Consider the following 7,153-nt stretch of genomic DNA (forward strand, 5'->3'; position numbering starts at 1 on the left):
TTTATTCTTCCTTGAGCTCTGGACCGATTCCTTATGATTGAAACGGTCTTTGATGCGTTATTGTTCAAATGTTGATTTTCCTCGAGCTGCATAATATTGGTGAGATGGTCTAAAATAAGATGGTGAATGTGCCCTTGTATTATACCTGTCCCATGATGGATATGGATCTATATGAGCATAGCGAGGCATCCACGGTATTGGCACTAGCGGCCCAAAATAAGGATATGAATATGTTGCATTAAAATTCTCAGTTTGCCCATACCGATCCTCATATTTGCGCCTTGGGGTGATCTTGGTTTCTTTGCATGATTTGGTCGATAAGAATTCTTCCCTTCACTCTTCTTTTGATATTTATTCAATAGTTCAACGAAGGTGATTTTTGATCTCTTACACTTGCGCTTATTTCGGCCTTTGTTTTCTTTTGGTTTGCTTCCATCGATCATTGGATTTGCTTGCTGCCCCTAGTCCTTGGCATCTCCATTGTAGCTTCGATGGAATTCTCGTCCTCAAGATTATGTTTGTTATGCCCTTCAACAACTTCTTTACATGAAAGCTTGATCCCATCACCTGCAGCTTTTACATTCTCTTTAAATGGATCGGCTTGAAGCAGCCAATGCAAAAACTTTTTGCCATTGGGACCAATCGGAATAGACTGGTCATTTCTTGGTGTTTCAACAAAATTTAATTGTCGTGGATTTGTCATGGCAGATGTCCTTGTGAAAGGACTTAGTCATGGAGCCATCGCTACGGGTTAACTTGAAGGGGTTAAAGCGGACACAAAGACACAAGGGTTTATACTAGTTCGGCCCCTTCGATGAAGGTAAAAGCCTACGTCTAGTTGTGATGGAATTGATGTGGTTTCGATGGCTAGGGAGCAAACAAGCTTCGCCTAGGCTCAAGTTGTTGTTGTCTGTCCTTGAACCGCCGCCGGGTCGTCCCCTTATATACACGGGTGACGCCCGTCGGTCCACAGAGTCCCACACCGGTTCATACTCGTATCCCGGTTGGTCTCTCTCTATTCCTAACTTACAATGCAAGTTTACATACCAAGCCGGTTTACGGCTACAGGTTCTAAACCGACTACGGGACTTGGGCCTTCATCTTCTTAATCACCTTTATACTACTAATGAAGTTAACCCGGCCCAGGTAGGCCGGTTCACACCTAGTAGTAATATCCCCAACATTAGGCCCCAGATTGATTTGAACTGGTTCATGTCAATCCTTCACAAAAATCTTTGTCTTCAACATCTTCTGGTAATTGGTAAACCGCCATGTCATCATCATCTCTGATTGCTGTAAACCGGCATGACGTCATCATGAAGTTAACATTTATAATGCCTTCTTTTATTAATAGATCTGTGATACCCAAGGCAGCAGCTCCACTTCCGAATCTTGTGGCTCCTGGATTCGCGCGCCTGACATACGTCCCCTGCCTTATAAATAGGACCGAAGGGTCATTTCCTTTTCTCCCCTTCGTCTCTTTCTCTTCGTCTTCCTCACATCGCCAGCCTCGGAGCTCCGCCGCCGCCGTTGACCTCTGCACCGTCTTGGGCCGCTGCATCAACCTGAACGCACCAGAGCACCGCGGTAGCCTTCCGCTTCTTCCTCGACTCTGGTAAGCCTTCTGTTCTTCTTAACATAGATCTATTCTAGGGTTTCGTGTTCTTGTCGTGTTCAGCACTTGTTCATACTCGTACCCAGACTCCTGGATAGATCTGTGAAACCCTGCTCTGCTTAGCAGTAGCCTTTTAGCATCCACCTGTAGTTTCACGCTCAAGTCCATAGATCTCATCTACATACCTGCCCATTGATTCACTTCCATTCTGTTTTAACCTTTTGAATATTTTCTATTTTTCTGAACTTGCTTCAAATCCATTGCTGCCATAAGACCTTGCGAAACCTGTTTCTGCATACTTAGCCATCCGCCACCTCAATTGTTTTCAATGTTTAGATCAGGCGGTTTAACTTAATATAGAAAAAGTTAATAAACCAGTATATACCATTAGTCCCCTTGTTGAACCGCCAGAACTCTGTAGCCATATGATGCCACTGCATAAAAATCCGGTTTAAATGTACTGCCTCCGGTTTAACATTGTTCATACCAGCGCATTCTTGAACCGAAATCACTTATTTCTTGTAGATCTCATCATGGCCAAACAAGTATATGAGTGCAACTGGGTTCCTTCTCGCGTCACAAAAACTCAGCTAGATGATTTAGTTTCGATCGGCGCTTTAGACAGCAAAGAGACTATCCACTGGAGGGTTCCTGGTGATGAATGTCCTCCCACACCTCAAGAGGGAGAGGTTGTGATCTTTGCGGATCACTTAGCCCGGGGCTTCAAACCGCCCGGCTCTAAATTTTACCGGGATGTGTTAGCCAATTTTCAACTCCGCCCGCAAGATACTGGCCCCAATTCTGTTACCAACTTATGTCACTTCCAAGTGCTTTGTGAGGTATACCTTCAAGAGAAACCCACAGTTGAATTGTTCAGAGACTGCTTCCACTTAAACCGCCGCACAGAATTCACTGACGGTCCCAATACCGAATTGGGCGGTGTGGCAATTCAGAAAAGGAAAGAAATCACTTATCCCCATGCCAGACTACACAGTCACCCCAAGGAGTGGAATGCAACATGGTTTTACTGCAAAGATACTTCCCCTGATGATGAAAATCCTTTGCCTGGCTTTCGTCCGGAGCGGCTCAGCAATACACACCCCCTCCCACAAAGGTTAAGTGCCAAGGAAAGGAGTAAATATGCCCCGCAATTATCCAAGCTCCGAGCCTTCATGGCCAACGGTTTAACAGGAGTAGATCTCGCACGTTGTTGGATATCATGGAGCATACTGCCTCTCAGCTGGCGCTCCGGTTTACTGTGTGAGTATACTGGTAGCGTTGATGACCCACTCCGACACACCAACATCCAGCTCTCCGATGATGAAGTCACAGATGCTGTGAAGAAAATGCTGAACGAACCGGAGCACCTCTGCGCTCAGACCGGCCTGCCCCCTTTCTGTGCTACCAACAAACTGCCAGCTGTAAGATTTGGATTGTACTTTTTACTGAAACTGTCATTGCTATCTCTGTCTGACATCAATTGCTGCTTAACCAGGGTGATAATCCGTTTTGGAGCAAGAAGCTTCCACAAGACAAACTAGAGAAAGCAGAACAGTCAACCCGGCTAAAGACCAAGGTCATCAAGTATTGATGACGATACTTGTCAGGACGACGTTGAAGCCAGTAATGCTGATGTTGCTGAGGTAACTATTCTCTCTTCCGATTCAGATCCTTTGCCTTTGCCAAAATTTCGCCAGGCAAACCGGAAAGTTAAATTTTCTCATCCTCTTGCTTATTTGGATCCCAAATTTCTTATAAAGACTCAGCAACATGAAGCTCGCCGCACAACCCGGCACAGCGGCCAGGTAGTTACCTCCACCGGTTTACCAAACAGTCCGGTTCAAAAACGCCACTCCGAGGTCTCCGACCTTTTTATTAATTTATGTCCGAAAGTGGGTTTCATCCGTCAACCTCTTAATCCGTCCGACTTCGATTATCAGGTTACCTCCCATTCTTCCTCTGGTGAATCATCGGCCACTCAGCTGCCACCACTGAAAACGGTTCTTGGGTAAGCTAGACTGAACATATGCTTCTGGTATACCACGTTATAACTTGTGCTGTTCCTTGACTCTTTGTTTCTTTTTCAGGGCTAAACCTAAACCAAGCAAAAAAGCCCGCCTGAATAAAGCGGCCGAGGAAGACACTGCTCCTGAACAGGATAAAACACCAGATCTTGAAGCGTTCGTTCCTGAGGATATTCCCAATGATCCTCCTTTGCAAGATGATGCCATTACTGATAAAAGGCCTATCGATACCTCAGTCCCTATTGATCAGCCTGCCAGCTCCGTCCGGATTGATAGATCCCGCAGTCCTTCAAAGCCTGCCGATAAACCGACCGCGCCAACGCAAACCGGCGAGTCCAAGGATGATGACGTTGTAATTACCGGCGTAGGTCGCTTTGAACCAGGGAATCCTGTCGCTTTGGCCAAGCATACTGTGAAAGAAGATTTTTCTGCCATGAACAAAGGCAAATGGGATGTTGATCTGGAAACATATGCTACTCTGAGTGCCCGAGATCTTCATTCTGGTTACTTGAACCGGCTATATACTAGTCGTGACTGTGAAGCTGGCATGGTAAAGATGATGAGAGATAAATTTGAGGTAACTTCCTTGTGCTTCTTCTTTCTTTAATTATTGCCACTATCTTAATCCTCCTAGCCCCCAAGGGCCGGTTTGTAACCTTCTTCAAGCCGGGACTTGAATATAGTCCTCAATACTTTGAAATCCATCAATGTAGCCCCCAAGGGCCGGTTCAACTTAGTATAGTTAAACCGGGAGTCCAATAAATATTCTAACATCAGAACATAATTGAGCAAATAGCCATTAGCCCCCAAGTGCCAAGTTGAATACCTGTATTGAGCTTGGGACTTTGCGATTTAGTAATAGATGAAAATTGAAGGTGCATTAGCCCCCAAGTATCAAGCGTATAACTTGTTATGTGTTTGGTACTTCAAATTCTTGTACCGTTTGTTGAAAGCCAAGCACTGTCTTTATGCAAGCTGAAGTGAAGATCAAAGAGGACCGGATTACTGATCTGCAGGAAACTTTGAAAACCCAACAAGCAGAAACCGACAAGGCAAGGGAAGAAATAACCAGCGCTTTGAGCATCACAGAACAGCTGAAAGAGGGCTTCAAGAAGGAGCGGACTGATTGGGCCACTGAGAAGGCCGATTTAATAAAAAGAGCTGAAAACGCTGAGCCCCTTAAACCGGTGGTAGATGAGCTAACCGCCGTAAAGCGGCAAGTACATTCCATGACTGCTGCTATATTTGGTAAGCTCCTTTTGGTTTCCTGGACAACTCTGGCCTGCTTATAATAGATCCGGTTTGTGATCTTTCCTGTATTGTTGCAGGTACCCGCATTGGTCACTTAGGGTCAGATGTTCGGAAGAAGTTGAAGGCTGCCTACACTTTAATTGAACAGCTGTATACCGGAGCGCAACGGATGATCACCACTGCATCTCATAACAATCCGGCACCCACTTTAATCCAAGACACTCTTAATAGGTTGTCAATGCTTCCTGCTCGGATTGAAGAACTGAAAAAATCTGCTGCTCGAACCGGAGCCATTAATGCCTTGATCCGGGCAAAAGCATGGGTGCCGGATTTCGATCCTGTTGAAGCAGCTCAAGGCTATCCCAGCTTGAAGGAAGATGGCTCAGAGTTCAATGAAGATGATTTGAGGGCAATAAAACGTGCAGTACGCCCTATGGCTTGTCAATTGGCTGAAGAGGCAGACTTGTCGCATTATCAAGCTCAGTACAATGATCAGAACAAACAAGTGCCTGCACCAACTCCTGAAGCGGGGAATCTGATTCCTCCAATCCGTAAGCATACTTACGCTCCTGATATTGAACCGTCTTCTTTGATCCATGAAGAGGCTGTCTTTCAAGCTTTAATGGGAATCGACTGGACCACTGTTGATTTCCAGCCAATGGATAGAGATGAGGAAGCTGAAGCGGCGCGGGACGACCCACAACCGTCAGACCGGTTTGATGAACAGGCTTGAACCGGAAGCCGGTTTAAATAGCTGCTTTATTATGATCCGCCGGAACAACAATGATCTTATTTGGGCACCGCGTTGCCTTGTAATAGGATAGTTAATACTTCTGCCTTGAATATGCCTTCGTGCATAAGTACTGATGCTTTTGCTTGAAATCCTCAATTTATATTTCCTGCAATCAGAAAATCTTGAACTGCGGTGGCGGTTATACCGCCAACCGTTTTATAACCTTGATATATATATATATATATATATATATATATATATATATATCAATGTATTTAAAACATATAATCAAATATGCGATACAAAATACCTGCCATCGCTGGGCATGAAGTTGGCTTAGCCAGGCTTGAAACGGAGTATTTATAAACCGTTATCATCAAAGGGGAGAAAACAACTCCCATGTAAACTGTGCTGGGTCATTATGAGCTCCCCCCTGCTACTTTATGAAGTTAAAAGGGAAAGTTAAACCAGGCATATTTCTCCGGAATACAAATGAACTGATTTCCATCAGTTGAACCGGTAAAAAAGTGTTGTTGGTTTAAAGGAAACACAACAAAAATTGAAGAATAGTCATAAAAAATATGGCAGCAAAGGCAATGATAAAAACCGTTTACAAAAACATGCTTTACTGAGCTGATCAGATGGTGTTACCACGGTCGGACAGGACCAAGCCCCCAATAGGAGTGACAATGGTTCAAGTCAGCCAGGTCCCCAAATGAAACCGTGGCATTTATGCCGATCAAAAGGCGTGGCAATGGTTCGGGTTCGACCAAGCCCCCAAGTGATTTTGTGGCCTTAGGCCGATCAAGAGGCGTGACTGGTTCAGACTTGACCATGTCCCCAAGTGATCTGGTGGCTTTCGCCTATCAAAAGGTGTCGCATTGGTTCGGACACGACCAAGGCCCCAAGTGATATCACAAAGCTTTTTTGAAAAGCAAATTTCAAGGGGTAAACTGGAGGCCGCTTTAAAACAGAACCACTCCATGTAACCACACATGATATGAAAGGACAGAGACCCCGCTTTAGCTGAGGTTCCGGTTTTATTATATCAATGATAATATATACACTGCCATAATATGTACATATATAGAGCCGATGGCTCAAGTGTAGTAAGGCCGAAGATGAGCTATATTCCACGGCCTGTTGGTCTCCTCCTCTGACGTGCGTGAGTCTTTATGCTCTCGAATATCAATCAGATAGTACGACCCGTTGTGCAGATTCTTGCTGACCACGAAAGGTCCCTCCCAAGGTGGGGATAACTTATGCATATCCGTCTGATCTTGGATGAGCCAAAGCACCAAATCTCCTTCTTGAAAAGTTCTGGTTCTGACCCGGCGACTGTGATAGCAACGAAGATCTTGTTGATAAATCGCCGTGCGGGCAGCCGCTATGTCAGGCTCCTCATCTAATAGGTCCAAAGCATCTTGCCGTGCTGTCTCGTTGTCCGCTTCAACATAAGCCGCCACACGAGGCGAATCGTGCCGGATATCACTAGGGAGAACCGCCTCTGCTCCGTAGACCATAAAAAAC

The sequence above is a fragment of the Triticum dicoccoides genome, chromosome 1B (genome assembly GCF_002162155.2).
Source record: "Triticum dicoccoides isolate Atlit2015 ecotype Zavitan chromosome 1B, WEW_v2.0, whole genome shotgun sequence".
Taxonomy (NCBI): Eukaryota; Viridiplantae; Streptophyta; class Magnoliopsida; order Poales; family Poaceae; genus Triticum; species Triticum dicoccoides.